A 16,643-nucleotide genomic window follows, 5' to 3' on the forward strand; every position below is an offset into this window, starting at 1 on the left:
AGAGAGAGAGAGAGAGAGAGAGAGAGAGAGAGAGAGAGACAGAGAGGGTGTGAGGGAGAGAGTGCGAGAGAGAAAGACAGCGAATGCGAGAGAGAGAGAGAGAGAGAGAGAGAGAGAGAGAGAGAGAGAGAGAGAGAGAGAGGGAGAAAGAGAGGGAGAGATAGATAGAAATGGAGGGACAGAGGCACAGAAAAAGAGCACGGAGGAAGACAGGGGAGAATAGGGAGGGAGAAAAATAGCAGGCAATTAGGAAACACAAGCCAAACGATATGAGCCAGCAGGCTCCTCGGCCATTAGGAAACCGACTTCCTACACGGGAGAGACAGCACCAAAGACATACTGCAGCTAAAACAGTATCAGAGATCTGTAAAGTTCAACTTACAATATAATGATAGAGAGATTAAAAGATGGTGGGGTGACTGAGCGAGACAAGAGGGGGCGAGGGGAGCGAGGGATGGAGGGAGGGAAGGAGAGAGAGAGGGAGAGATAGAAAGATGAGACAGAGGAGAGAGAAGGTAGAGAACAGTGAGGGTAAAAATGAGTGAGATAAGAGAGAGAGAGAAAGAAATTGACAGAGAAAGATATGGAGAGAAAGAGAGAGAGAGCGAGGGCGAGGGAGTGTGTGAAAGAAAGCAATATAATTAATGGCCGCCATGAATCCAGAGTAAAAAAAAAAAAGAAAGAAAGAAAAACCCCCACAAAAAATAATAAAACAACGCACAAAAAAGCATCAGTGGTGAAAGAGGAAGAGAGTGTGAGAGAGACAGACAGACAGACAGACAGAGAGATGGAGAAAAAAGATGAAGAAAGAAGGAGCAAGTGTGTGTGGAGCAAGTGATCTAATTAATGGCCGACGCGAATCCTGGGTATAAAAATAAATAAATTAAATAAACAAATAAATAAATAAATAAAAACGATCCACAAAAAAAAAATCATCAGTCGGTGACGCGGGCGTCTGTTCGCCATCTCGGCATCCATTATTAAGCGGAGCGGCACAAAGAGCAGAGCAGAGCAGAGCAGAGGGGATGCCAAATAAATCAGCGACCGGCGTGCCAGCGCAGGAATTATGCAAAGCGGGGAGGCTGTTAGGGAGGCATAAATTGCACCGGGGCCTCGCACTAATGCGCCCCACAATGGAGAAGGAAAAAAAAACATGTAAGCAAAAAAAAAAAAAAAACACAGAAAAAAAACCAGTTGCTAGCCTACCGCATACTTCTACGCGCACTGCAGTGTGTCAAACGGAAACAAATGAGCGCAACAAACACACAGACACACACACACACACACAAACCTGTACGCACGCAAAAAAAGGAAAAAAAAAACCCAGTTGCTACCGCATACTTCTACGCGCACAGTGTGTCGAGCTAAAACAAATGAGCGCAACAAACGGTGCGGCTCGAGAAACAGCGACCCTGGATTGGGTGTACCAGATGAAATCATTCTGGGAGACCCAGAGCGAATAGATACAATATATATATATATTTTTTATATATATAAAAAATGAACGACAGAATGGATAGAAAGGATAAAAACAACAACACTGCAATAACAGGAAGTCAAAGTCCACTGAGACAGCACAGGAGTGATCGTTAGCTGCACACGGCTAGGGAATATTAGACTAGGCTAATCTGTTGCAGTTTATATTTAGATGAATATTAATGGTAGATATTTAGCAGGGCACGAAACACGTAGACACACATACACACAAATGTGTACACACATCTGGGTGTGCATACAACACACACACACACATATACAACACAAACACACACACACGTGGCCAGATCCTTACAACGCACACACACACACAGCGTAACATAATTTGTTGGAAAAACAAGCCCAGCAGAGACCTGAGAGGGAAAAAGCACACACACACACACACACACACACACACACACACACACACACACACACACACACACACACACACACACACACACACACACACACACACACACACACACACACACACACACACACACCTCACAAATCTGGTGGATTAAAAACTTGGGATTTCGGCAGATTTGCATTTTAAACCAGCCTCATTATCTTTTACTGTGGGTAGGGAAACAGCCCAAAATCCATTTTAATGGAATGACTCCATCGTGTTTTCAAAACAGGCCTTAAATGAAAGCAAAAAAAAAACAAAAAAAAACATTATGCACTTAAAAATAAAGAGCTGCCAGCAAGCAATTACCGGTGTGAAAACCTGTCACGTAGGAAGAGCCATTAAAATTGATTTAAACATTCTTAATCATGTGCCTGTAATTAACGCCTCTCCTGTGTAATGGTGCAGTGGTTAATTGCAGCAGTCTGCGGAGAGATGGCTGCCCTGCTCTGCTTGCTGGATGTGCCCTGGTTGGATGTGCCCCGGAGAGATCCCTAACACTGGCCTTGACCCAACCCGACCCGACGGTGCAATGGCACAGAACAGGCACACAGGGCTGTAGGTCGGCAAGCAGGTCAGAGACAAATATAATCGTAATGGCAGTTTTTTCGGTGCGCTTTTGGTGACAGATAAACGGCTAAATCATTTGATTGGTGATGCGCCGGTGAAGATGAGGCAAGACGGTTCATTGCAATAATGTGCAGTGGGATTGGTGCCCTGGTTGTTGTTGGCTGTGCGTCCCTAGCTAGGGATGTAAATAAAATCGAAATATATCGGAAGTATCGGCCGGCGATTTAATCGAATCGCATCGTATCGTATCGTGGGGCATTCTCAAGAATCGAAAAGAATCGAATCGCTGGCCCCTGTGCAATGCCCTAGCTCCATAACACAATAGTAGTGGAAAAGTCATTGGAAAAAATCGAATCGAACCGAATCACATCGTACCGTGGGGAATTCTTATGTATGGAAAAAAATCAAATCCCTGATTTAAGAAATCGATACCGTATCGTATCGTCATGAAGGCTGTGATTTACACCCCTATCCCTAGCAGAGTTGCCCATGAGATCGCTACCCTTAACTATTTGACTGGTTAGGTAATGGCAGTTTTTTTCTATGCGCTTTTGGTGACAGATAAACGGCTAAATCATTTGATTGGTGATGCACCGGTGAAGGTAAGGCAAAGTGGTTAATGGCAGCAATGTGCAGTGGGATGGGTGCCCGGATTGGTTGGCTGTGCCCTAACATGAGCACCCCTGAGATCACTACCCTTTGCCTGGTAAGTGCAGCGACACCGAACGAGCGTGGAGAAAAAGGGAAAAGCAGAGAGGAGTACCACAATGGCAGTCTGCTCCAACACGGTTTTAGTGACAACAGATTTATCAAAATGTGTCTAATGTACTGTTTATAAGCGGTCAAATGAATTGAAGCATTGGAAAGGTCAAAAAAAGCATTATCAGGACATAGAGAGTTGATGATACATGATTAAAACTATACATGATTAAAACAATCAGATACTGTACAATAGCTTCTTACTCCCTTTGCCTTTGGTTCAAGTAAAAAAATAAAAAAAAACACTGCTACGCAAGGTGCGGCCTCCTTCTTGAAACATTGAATTGAACATTGGGGCCAGCCCAGCACCCTCAGAGATTAAATAATTAAAAGTGACGCCTTCTCCAAGAAGACAATTGCCTTTGGTTCAAGACAATTGAACAGACTAGGGTGAAAATGGGCGCATCGGGTGCCTTCGTTTTCTCACACAGAGGTCATAGCATTTGAGTGCCAATAGCGTGGCCGTTTCTCTCAATTTGAGGATGCTTGCTGAGAATGCCCTTCGAAATGCTCCCCACCCCTTCAACACACACACACACACACACACACACACACACACACACACACACACACACACACACACACACACACACACACACCTCAGACCCCTTTAAAGGGGTATGCCACTATTTTGGGGCTTAATACAGTTAAAATCGTTGGTTGGGGTTTATAAAGGTGGAAAAGTGTCTTATTTTTCATGTTAAGCGTTGTCTTGCTTTAAGACAAGTTAAAAGAGGGAATATGTCGCTAAGCTAGTGAAAGTCAATGTATCCATGTAGCATGCTACAATGCTACACGGATACATTGACTTTCACTAGCTTAACGACATATTCCCTCTTTTAACTTGTCCTAAAGCAAGACAACGCTTAACATGAAAAATAAGACACTTTACCACCTTTATAAACCCCAGCCAACGATTTTAACTGTATTAAGCCCCAAAATAGTGGCATACCCCTTTAACAGCATCGATATAGCGGAACTAATGACCCCTCTCGTTAAAAACTACCTTTTGGCGTCACAACGGACCCACAGTATCTTCCAAGCTACCGGTCTTGGAGGGGAGAGAGAGAGAGAGAGAGAGAGAGAGAGAGAGAGAGAGAGAGAGAGAGAGATAGGGAGTCCTGGAGGAGCAAGAGAGAGAGAGAACGAGAGAGAGAGAGGGAGAGAGAGAGATAGGGGAGTGACGCAACATTAAGCAGATTGATTTCGAATTCTCTGCAGAGCGTTGATAGTAAATCACGGCCAACGGGCAGAGCGCGACAATCGCTCATGTTTTACAGGCCGGGAGGACACAAGAAGACGCCAGAGAAAAACAAAAGGGAAAATAAATAAAAACAGCAGCGGTTGTGGATTGACTAGTGTGAGAAAGGGAATTTGCTTTAGCTGCTCAATGCTGAAGACCTGAGGGAGAGAGACACACGCACGACACACGACAGCAGACATATTTTTATGAATGCTCCCAAAGCAAGGACAGGGACACATAGACAAAGACACAAACAAAAGCGCGAACGCGTACGCAGCACAAGGTGTGATCTGCTGCTGAGACCAGACTGCAATGGGCCTGACAGTCAGGAGAGCGAGTGTCAATGGGAGAGAGAAAAAAAACAAGAGATGTACGATGAAAATAAACATGGAAAAAGAGAGACGTCTTGAGAAACCAATATGCTTGTGGTTACCGGAGCATACTGAATCTGACAAGAGAACGTCAAGGGTGCACAGTTACAAAATCAAAGTCGCCTTCCCAGTCACTTGTCTTGCAAAAGCCCCAGAGCCAAAAAGATTCAGATTTTTATTACTTCTGCCAGTCATGTAAATATGCCATTCTCTGCCACAAAACCAGAATACAGAATAAAATGCAGTAGGCAAATACGAAGGTGAAGGTATCCAAATGCTTTCTGTAAATCCAAAATGTATCTGCTAAATGTAATGTAATCCAGATGTATTATTTTTAAGTACTTTTTTTTACTTTTTTTGGGCCTTTTCAGTCTTTATTGGCTTTTGTGAGACAGGACAGTGGAGGAGAGACAGGAAGCGAGCTGGGAGAGAGAGAAGGAGGGGAAGGACTGGCAAAGGACCCGGACCGGGAATCGAACCCAGGTCGGCCGAGTGGTAAACGTGTGCCCTACCATATCAGCCATGGTAGGGCCTAATCCAGATGTATTCTGCCATTACCAACCAGATGATGGTTTCCCATCACGTTGGCCGTGCAGCTGAGTTCTCATCACTTTAGTTTTCTTTTCTTTTTTTGATCTTTTTCAACTTTATTTGATAGGACAGTGTGAGAGGTGGACAGGAAGCAAATTGGGAGAGAGACGGGGAGGGGTCGGCAAAGGACCAGGGCCGGGAATCGAACACGGGTCAGCTGCATGGCAGGTGAGTGCCCTACCAGTTGGCCACAGCAGGGCCCATCATCATCACCTTAGTTTTCATCATTAGCACAGTAGCCAGGCAGGCTGACACGAGTCAGGCTGAATTAGGGCTGTGCAAAATAATCGTCATATCGATGCATCGCAATACTTACTTTCACGATACAATGCATCGATTCATGACAAGGTATCGTGATACTTATTTTCTCAATATACTGCATGGATTCATGACAATTGATTATTTGATAACAATAAAATTCTATTTGCCACGGGTTGATTTTGTTCAGTAGAGAGTAGGTAATATTTCTGTTGTGATGTAAGCTCTCTCCCAGATGATAAAATGCTTAAATAGAATGAACTGACTTATGAAAGCTACACAGCAACTGACAAATAAGCTGTATTTTACACATTTACTGAAGTAAATATCGCAATGCATCACAGTAGTACATGAATCGCAATGCATCGTGATAGAATCGCATCGTGGCATGTGTATCGTGATGCGCATCGAATCGTGAACCCTTTGCCAATACCCACCCCTAGGCTGAATCCCATAATTGCTACCCCTACCCCTACCCTTTGTCCCTTAAAACAGAGCAGTAAGGGGTAGGGCTTGAAATGCAACTCCTAGGAATTGAGACACCCCATCAGCAATCACGCAATGCCACTCAAAACCAGCCTCTCAATGGTTAAACCAACTATAATGCTTGTAATCAGTATCACTCGGGTAACACTTAAAACAAGTACGACGGTGTTCCACGACCCTCGCAATTCCTTCACGATCGCCATGCATTTCACAGAGAAAATGACTATTACTCAGTGGGACAATGTTAAACTTTATACAATGCAACACTTACTACAACTGTAAAGCCGTAATTTCCAGCGAAAATGCTTATTTTTATGTGCTTTTGTGGGCGCTGCCATTTTTTAAAAACATTCACAATGCAATTGGGGAAATCCATCTTACCCCTCCATTTGAAGTCTGCCTCCAGAAAATCTCGGTTTGAAGGGGTAGAAAGCCCTTTCCCTTACCCCTTCCTCTTAACGTCTTAACGTGAATTGGGACTCCCCTAGACCAACCCCTGCTGCCCTCCCACTTCTACACACACACACACACACACACACACAGTCTTTCTCCAACACACACATACGCACGCACGCACGCACACACACACAGTCTTTCTCTAACACATACATACGCACACACGCATGCACACACACACACACCTGCTACCGTCCCACTTCTACACCCACACACACACACACAGTCTTTCTCTAACACACACATAGGCACACACACACGCACGCACACCTGCTACCGTGTACTGACCCCCTAAATACACACATTTATCCCGTCACACACTCTCTTCAAAACTCACACACACACACACACACACACACACACCACCCCTCCCACCGCCACCACCACCCCCACCCCCACACACACACACACACACACACACACACACACACACACACACACACACACACACACACACACACACACACACACACACACACACAGGTCTTGTGGAATGACAGCAGGCCTCGTTAGTGTGGCGAGCGCATCTCAGCGGTGTGCCCAGCCTCCCCACTGCTCTCTCTCTCTGTCACACACACACGCACACGCACACGCACACGCACACAGGCACATACACACACAGGCGCACACACACACACGCACACACACACGCAACAACAGCGGTGTGCACGGCCTCCCTACTGCTCGGCAGCTTGCTGGCAAATTTGACCAATTAGCCTAATCATGGTGGAGCAGGGTGCGGAGGGGCAAAGGCTCCTTGTTAAACGCCGACAATTAGCCGCCGAGATGCTGGTCATTTGCCACTCTGACTCGCCCGCCCGCCGGCCCGCACGCCGTTGACGTCGTCTTTAGTCATTGTGTGTGTCAGGGGAGGCCACAGCGAGGGGTGGGAAGGTGGTCGATTTGGCCCCCACTGGGCTACCATACTGTTTCCTTCGCCCAGTCACTGACCATTTCCCAATGTCAAGTGTTCTAGCCTTGGTAGTGAGTGAAACACCCATACCAGTGATTGGATACTCCTTGGTGAACTCTGCGGAGTATCCAATCATTAGGCGTTTCACGCACTACCAAGGCTAGTAGCTACACTTGACATTGGGAAATGGTGACTGTCTGCGTTGACACAGTGTTTTTTCCCCCCCAGGTATACTGGGATGGACAACAGTAATAATGGGACACATTTCAAATGCTTCTAAAAAAAATTCTTCCTTAAATGACATCTTGGGGGCGACATTGGTTCAGTGGGCTAGTGAGCCGTATCATTACGGGACCCACTAGTTTGATGCCCTCTCGGTACTTACGTGGTACGTCACATGGTAATCAAACATTTCAAACAAGCGATTTAAGCTTAGGGTTAGGTTTAGGGTTAAGGTTAGGGTGAGGGTTAGGTTAGGGTTAAGGTTAGGGTTAGGGTCGTATGACGTAAGCGTTAAGTACCGAAAGGGCGTCGAATTAGTGAGTCCCGTACCATTACACCAGGTACCCGATAGGGCTGGGTATCACAGCCGTGTTTCTGTATCGATTCGACTTGGATTATTAGGGCTTTGGATCGATTAATCACGATTCAATTCAATTCGATTCGATTCATTCCGAATCGATTCAATCCGTTCCCTTCTTGGTGCCAGGATTGCTGTTGCCTATTTTTATATAAAAATGTGAAAGGGCTGTGAGTTGACAGTGTTAACAGATTGCTAATTTGTAATACGTAGGCCTAGGCCTAATTGACTAATACCTACTAGGTACTTTCCATAGACCTAAAGTAAACAAAAAGAACAAAACGAAAAAGAAACAAAAAAAATCGAATTTGTGCCCTGTGAATCGATTATGTGAATTTTAAATGAAATCGATCGATATCATTATCAATTATATCGATTATTTTACCCAGCCCTAGTACCCGAGTTTGATGCTGGCCTGAAGTCTTTTCCCCATCCTTCCCCCATCTCTTTCTCCACTTGTTACCCGTCTCTCTCACCATCTAATTAATAAAGATGTATAAGCCCCAAAACGTGACATCCTAAGTAGCAATGTTATGTGCTAAGTTGACATGTAATGCCTCCTGCTACACACCTGTTACATGGTCATTTAGCTCCTGCCCGTGCGATATTCTCTTTTTGCCATGCGTTCTTTCGACATTGCTACATGGAATTCCTGGATATTCATTTTATTGATAAGAGTATCTATGAATAATTCTCTAAAAACGTCATAGACTGTCTACTACAAGCATTTATCATCAAAGGATAACTCCAGCCAATTTCAACATGCAGTTGGACTTGTCAGTACCTGAGATTTGTTTTTCTTTCTTCAGTCTTTTCCGAGATCCTGGTCATTGTAATGGGGGCAGGTGTTTGTTTACATTTCAAAAAACACATCTTGATTTATTCTCAAAAACATCCAAAAGGTTACGCAACATCAGCAGATACACAGCGATACCTTTTGGGAAAATATTTGGAGTAGGCCTATGTAAAGATTTTCAAAAATGTAAACAAAAGCTGTCCGCATTAGAATAGCTCAGATCTCAGAAAAATGTGGTATTTCCGGGTACTGACAAGTCAAGGGTAGCATGAGAAATACAACAGCATATTGAAATTAACTGAAGTGGTCCTTTAAACCACGTAAAAATAACATAATCTGGCCAAACAAACCTTACGTCTGAAAGAAGAATTAAGATACTGTCTCCAGATCCAACTACACACAGTCATTTCCAGGTTTTAGAGCGTTCTCTCTTTTTCTCCCTTTTTTCAGCATGCAGCCCAATGTATTAATAATCACTCTTTTGTCAAATTTGTATCAAGCATGTATTTTGCTTCCTCCAATTTTGGGAGCGGCATGCTCGTCAATTGGGGCTGTTAGAATGAGTCATTAGCAGTGGATACAGGAGGAGCAGCAGTGCTGGTGTGTGTGTGTGTGTGTGTGTGTGTGTGTGTGTGTGTGTGTGTGTGTGTGTGTGTGTGTGTGTGTGTGTGTGTGTGTGTGTGTGTGTGTGTGTGTGTGTGTGTGTGTGTGTGTGTGTACTCGTACTAGCTTCCTTTGTAGGCAGGGTCTCTGTCAGTTCAAAGGCTTCTCCGAAGTTTTTGATTTAAAACGCACAACCACACAACCACACACGCACACACACACACACACACACACACACAGTGTGCTCCCAGATCATATAATATTCACTTTAACAGCGAGAGAGAGAGAGCAAGACCAGGCCATTATTCATCATGTGAACCTTCACCACACATTCAGTGTTCAGGGTGCAGCCTACACTCAGAACATCAGTAGGGTAAGCTCACCCTAACTTAGGTGTTTCTCAACAGGGGCGCCACAGCCCCCCAGGGGGCGCTGAGATGGATACAGCTGAGTGGGGGAGGGGCTTAGTTCCCATTGGGGGGTCATTAGTCTGTTACATTTTTCAATACTAAGGGTTGGCAGGCTTCTGATGAGGTCAAGGGGATGTTGGGAGGCTTATGATGAGGTCAAGGTTACGTTTGTTCAAAAAAGGTTTGAAAACCACGGCCCTAACTAACCAACACCATATCCACTATGGGAAAAGACAAGGACTGTAAAATATTACAACTTTAGCCTCCTGATCCTGTCACTACAAAATCCATGCACTTCCTTTCTCCTAATTAAAAAGAAACACCCGTGTTGTGACAAAGGGTCTGACTATGTGCCAGATTGATATTTAGTAGTATGAGAATCAGCCAATCAGAGCGCACCTCCTCCGAGCAGGCACGTGAACGATGCCTCTCTCAGTAATATTCCAGAAAGTTTGGAGCGAGGTCGCCATGTTTTACTGCTTCATCCATATGCTTAGTTAGCAGTTTATTTCATTTATCTTGTGTCTTGTGTGCGTCCAGAATCGTAAGTACACCTGCTTATTTGTTGTTTATATGTTTCATTGTGTAATATTATGCAGGATTGATGTAGACAATGTTTAATTTCAATCGCGGAAGTAAACTTTTACCGCGAGTTATTATGCGCGAGGTAACCGCGAGTTTACAATGTTACAGTTTATCTGCCGTCGTGATATTCTGTGTATCCATGCTTATAGGGTTGAGATATGTGTAAAGCGGAGATTTGTAATGATTATTGAGTTGATTATGAGGGGAAACAGTGGCGTTTTTGACCTGCTATATTTCTGACTATTAATGGAGCATTTTGTGTTTAGCTTATTGTAGGCTGTGCTATTGCATATCTGTCTGTGAAGCTATATGGATGCTAATTTCTTATAGCACTGTATTTAGGAGTAATTATTCTCCTATGTTATTTCTGTTTCCCTTTCAGAAACCACACACACACATACAGATAATGACACAACTGTGTAATTACTGATTTATTATTTAATAAATACCCAATCCCTCTGGAACATCTTCTTCTTCAAGTGCATTCTTACCGATGCCCCACAGTGGCTACAACTTTCCGTAAAGAACTATCATTCATCATAACAAATTGGAGGCCCCAGCGAGGATAGTGTAGTCACTGTGGATTATTGAAGATGTTCCCAGACCAGAGAAGGAGCCCGCCGCCTGCAGATGTGCGCCCCCGCCGTACAGTAAGGCAGCCAGCCTGGATGGACGACTATGCCGTCTCCCTTCCAGCCCTACAGCGGTCCAACTATCCCCCTCATGATGTAGCTTACTTACCAGGGCAACAGCGCTATCATAGCATGGAGGGAGCTTCAGAGAGATTCGCCAGGATGACGCCTCTCACACCTCCAGCTCTGAATGCAGAGTATGGTGCAGCACAGGCATCAGGAATACAGCACTCTGCCTACTTACCTGAACCAGCTGCCCCCCTCTACCAGAGCACACCTGCTGTGCCACAAAGTCAGCCCATCACTGGAGCTGCTCCTGACGTCATGGCCTTTCTGCATAGAATTGTGGAAGAAGCGCATGCAGCAACAGATGTCGGACCTGCACAGTCGCCTTGACACCAGTGCTGCACTACCACACTTACCGCCTCAGTGGCCATCTGCCCCTCCTCCTTCTCTGCAGAGGTCTGCCCCACATCCAACACTGCGTCCTATTAAGCAAGAAAATGACTGGTCCCAGTCCTTTGGACCGCCACCGCCACCGCCTGCTCAACCCAGTGCATATGTGTTGCCTACAGGAGATGACGGTGACTGGCCACTGCCTCCACCTCCCATAGCAGAGGAAGCGGAGCAGCCAGCCTCTCCGGCGAAGGACTTAGTGGAAGAACTTACAGCGCTCATGAGGGAAATGCACCCAATTCAGCCGCGCCCAGTGCTGCCTCAACCTCCACCGCCAGTACCCAGGGTACCAACACCAGAGTATTGTCAACCATACACTCCAGCAGAGTCAGAGTTTAGTGAGCCAATATCTGCCCCCCAGAGGGAGAGTGTGTACCGTGGGCCAAAGGCAAAAATCCCTCCATTCACTAAAGGTGACCCAAGGGAGTTCGCGAGGCTGAAGGATGCACTGGAGAACCTGCTGCCAAGGGACGCAACAGAGCGCTTTAAGTTCCAGATACTGGTCGATCATCTAAAGTATGAAGACGCTCTGCTTATCGCCGACTCATACACCAACTCTCCTCAGCCCTACACGGATACCATGGCCAGCCTAACAGAGCACTACGGACAGCCACACCAGCTGGCCCTCAGGCACATTGCGGACCTCATGGATGCCCAGAGTGTTGCACACGGCGACACCAAAGGCTTCAAGAGATTCGCCCTCCAAGTAAGATCGCTGGTAGGCCTGTTGAATCAGCTTGGTGAGAGTGGACAGACCGAGCTCTGCTGTGGCTCACACGTATCCAGGCTCCTGTCGAAGTTACCTCACGACATGAGAGCGGAGTTCAAGAGGTTCCTTTACCCGCAGCGCATCACCATACCTACCCTCCTGCACTTCTCTGACTGGCTCAATTACGAGTTGAAGATGCAGCAGTCTATGTGTGAGCCTCGGGACCATGAGGAGAAAGGCAAGGCAAAGTCCAGGACTGACCGTCGTCAAGACAGCAAGGGTGCCAAAGTCACTAGCATCTTGCACACCACGGATCAGCCTGAGAATGCCCCAGTAGCAGCCACGCCAACCTCCAATGCCAAGCCGGCAGAGAAAACTGCATATTGCCCATTCTGCAACAACAACCAGCACTTCCTTGACCATTGTGCCAACTTCAAGCTGCTCACAGTGGAGCAGAAGATGGCGTGGATCAAGGCGAACAAAAGATGTTGGTGTTGTGCCAGGCTGCACCAGGCCGCTCAGTGTCGTCTGAAGATGCAGTGTCACAAGTGCAAAGGCAAACACCTGCAGGCCTTGCATGACGTGAACACCAAGTCTGCCCCGCATGATGGGAATGCGAAGCCTGCCACAGAGAACCTAACCTGCTTTGTTAGCACACCCACCGTCAACGACGTCTTGTACTTGGACAGGCGATCAGGCTGCAATCAGGTACTCCTGAAAGTGAGCAGAGTGTTACTGCAGAATGGCCCTCACGCCCTAGAGACGTATGCCATCCTAGATGACGGTTCGGAGAGGACCATTCTACTCCCCGCAGCTGCCCACAGCCTCAAGCTCACAGGCCAACCCGAGGACCTGGCCTTGAGGACAGTCCGCCAAGATCTCAGAGTCCTACATGGCACCACTGTGTCGTTCTCCATATCGCCAGTGGACCAGCCAAAGAAGTCCTTCAAGATCCAGCAGGCTTTTACAGCTGAGCAGTTGAGTCTGGCAGAACACTCATACCCGATGGAGGATCTTCAAAGGAAGCACAAGCACCTGAGAGGGATCCCGCTCAAAGCTCTAGATAGAGTGCGCCCTCTGCTCCTGATCGGGTCTGACCACCCTCACCTCGTCACCCCAGTGGAACCAGTGCGCCTAGGACCCCCTGGGACTCCAGCAGCGGTGAATACGAGGTTAGGCTGGACACTACAAGGGCCAGTTGTGCAGAGGAAGACACAGCCCACTGAACAGAGTTGCATGCACCTGTCAACCTTCTCCCCCTCTACTGAGCTCCTGCAGAGTGTCGAGAGATTGTGGCAGTTGGATGTTCTCCCCTATAGGAGTGAGAAGCTGGTCACTCGCTCCAGGCAGGATCAGGATGCTATCCACCTGTTGGAAGAGAAGACCCACTCGCATCGACATCGATGGTATCCAGCGATACGCTACTCCACTCCTACGGGTGAAGAATATGCCACAGCTGCATGCACCCAAAGAAGCCGTGCTGGCTAACCTTCGCAGCACAGAGAGACGCCTCTCCAAAGACCCAGAGCGTGCAGCGGCGTACTGTGCAGAGATCGACAAGTTGGAGAAGGCATGCTACGCAGTTAAGGTGCCAGAAGAGGAGCTCAAGAGTGCAGCAGAATCGTGGTACATACCGCACCACATGGTGTCCCACAACGGCAAGAACAGGATTGTCTTCAACTGTTCATTCCTGTACAAAGGAGACAACCTGAACGAGCTGCTGCTGCCAGGCCCTACTCTGAGCTCCAGCCTGATCGGCGTCCTACTGCGCTTCAGAGAACATGCCGTTGCAGTAAGCAGCGATATCAAGGGCATGTTTCATCAGGTGAGGCTACTCCCCGAAGACAGGCCCTTGCTTCGTTTTCTGTGGCGCAACCTGGAGACAGAGAAACCACCGAACACCTACGTCTGGCAAGTCTTGCCATTCGGCACAACATGCAGCCCCTGCTGTGCTACCTTCGCGTTGCAGAAGCACGTCTTTGACCACAGCCAGCAAGACGAGGATGTTCGGGTGGCCATAGAGAGGTCGTTCTATGTTGATAACTGCCTCCAGAGTATCCCCTCCGTGGACGAAGCTCGACAGTTCGTAGACAAGGTCACCTCACTGCTGGCCTCTGGAGGATTTGAGCTGTGTCAATGGCCAAGCAACGTCCCTGACTCGATCAGCCATTTGCAGAAAGAAGCCAGGTCAGAGAGCAGTGAGCTATGGCTCAACGAGTCCAGTGCTGATCCACAGGAGCTAGCTCTAGGTCTCCGTTGGCTCTGCAACTCGGACACCTTGAGGTACAAGTACCAAATGCCAGACCATCCTATACCCACCATGAGGAACATTTACAGAGTCTTGGCCCGCTTGTATGACCCCTTAGGATTCATTGTCCCTTTCACAACACGGGCCAAAGTCCTGGTGCAGCACTTGTGGAACAAGCGAAGGGAGTGGGATGATCCCTCACTTCCTGAGGATGTGCTGCAACCCTGGCTGGAATGGGAAGAGGAGCTGCAGCATCTCTCAAAGATCTCCCTACCCCGGTGCTACGTGAGCCATGAGCTGGACATCTCCAGCTGCAAGAGAGACCTGCATATCTTTGCAGACGCGTCTGAAAAGGCATACGGGTCTGTAGCCTACCTGAGAACGAAGAGTCCTGATGGCCGTGTGGAGGTGTCTTTCTTGTCTGCAAGATCGTGAGTGGCCCCAAAGAAGCAGCTATCAATGCCCAGGCTTGAGTTGTGTGCTGCGCTGACCGGAGCTCAGCTGGCTTCCCTACTACAGCGAGAGCTCACATTGCCCATTGATGGAGTCGTGCTGTGGACCGATTCCACCACAGTCCTTACCTGGCTCCGTTCTGACTCCTGCCGCTATAAAGTGTTTGTCGGGACGCGAGTAGCTGAGATCCAGGACTTGACTGATGTCCATGCGTGGAGGTACGTGGATTCGGCCAACAACCCAGCAGACGACATCACACGAGGCAAGACACTGCTTGAGTTGAGCCAGGACAGCAGGTGGAACAAAGGACCAGGTTTCCTGCAGCAATCACCAGAGTTCTGGCCGAAGACACCTGCCACAGTGGAGCTGGAGGACACTGCTGAGATGCGGAAACCTACAGTCTGCTGCCTCAACACGACTACTCAGAGCTCATCGCCTTCTACTGCTCACCAGTTCTCCTCTCTCAAAGACATGGTCGAAGCTGTTGTGCGATCCCATCACGGGGCGGCCACTGACCAGGCCAGTGACTCGGCTGAGGACTACAGGGATGCGGAGCGAGAAGTCCTGAGACAAGCCCAACAGGAGAGCTTCCCGGAGGAGTTTGACCTGCTACGTGCCGGCAAGCTAGTGTCAACGACCAGCCGGCTACGTGCTCTAGCCCCAGAGTATGATGACACTGTGTGCCTTATTCGTGTCGGAGGGAGGCTTCGCCGCAGCGACCAACTGGACCTGGAAGCCATCCACCCAGTGGTCCTGGACCCTCGGCACAAAGTCACCCGGCTCATCATTCAGGACGTCGACGAGAGTCTGCTCCACCCAGGGTCAGAGCGCCTGTTTGCAGAGCTGCGTCGCAAGTACTGGATCCTGCAAGGCCGTGAAGCTGTCAAGCGCCATCAGCATGCTTGTACAGACTGTCAGATGAAGAGAGCTATGCCATCTGTGCCCACAATGGCAGACCTCCCACGAGCAAGGCTGCGGCTGATGAAGCCCCCATTCTTCTCTACGGGAATGGACTGCTTTGGCCCATTTACAGTGAAAGTGGGCCGTCGTCATGAAAAGAGGTGGGGTATCCTGTTTAAATGCCTCACAACCCGGGCAGTGCACCTGGACGTCCTGTCTAGCCTCGACACAGACTCCTTCCTTATGGCCCTCCGCAGGTTCATTGCACGGAGAGGCAAGCCTGCAGAGCTCCTATCGGATCAGGGGACGAACTTCCGTGGTGGTGCTAGAGAGCTGCAAGAAGCCTTCAAAGCCATGCACGCCACCCTCCAAGATCACCTCGCGAAGTACCAGATCCAGTTCCAGTTCAACCCTCCAAGTGCTCCACATTTCGGAGGCGTGTGGGAGCGGGAAGTGAAATCTGTCAAGGCCGCACTGTACCCCACAATTCAGACTCAGCCCGTTCCTGAAGAAGTCCTGAGGACCGTGCTGATAGAAGTGGAGGGGGTGTTGAACTCGAAACCTCTTGGCTACGTTTCTACAGATGTTGCTGATGTGGACCCCGCGACACCTAATCTGCTCCTCATGGGGCGGCTGGATCCCTCACTCCCCCAAGTCGTCTACACGGAGTCTGATCTGCTGAGCCGCCGCCACTGGAAGCATGCTCAGGTGTTAGCAGATCAGTTCTGGAGCCACT

At 48.1% G+C, this 16,643-nt stretch overlaps 1 protein-coding gene across 1 annotated transcript in view; it reads right to left on the reverse strand.

Annotated features, from left to right (window-relative positions):
- Nucleotides 1–16,643, reverse strand: part of elp2 (elongator acetyltransferase complex subunit 2) — an 81,840-nt gene that overhangs the window by 42,810 nt on the left and 22,387 nt on the right. The gene's annotated exons all lie outside the window — the stretch shown is intronic.

Source organism: Engraulis encrasicolus, chromosome 20 (assembly GCF_034702125.1).
Source record: "Engraulis encrasicolus isolate BLACKSEA-1 chromosome 20, IST_EnEncr_1.0, whole genome shotgun sequence".
Lineage (NCBI taxonomy): Eukaryota > Metazoa > Chordata > Actinopteri > Clupeiformes > Engraulidae > Engraulis > Engraulis encrasicolus.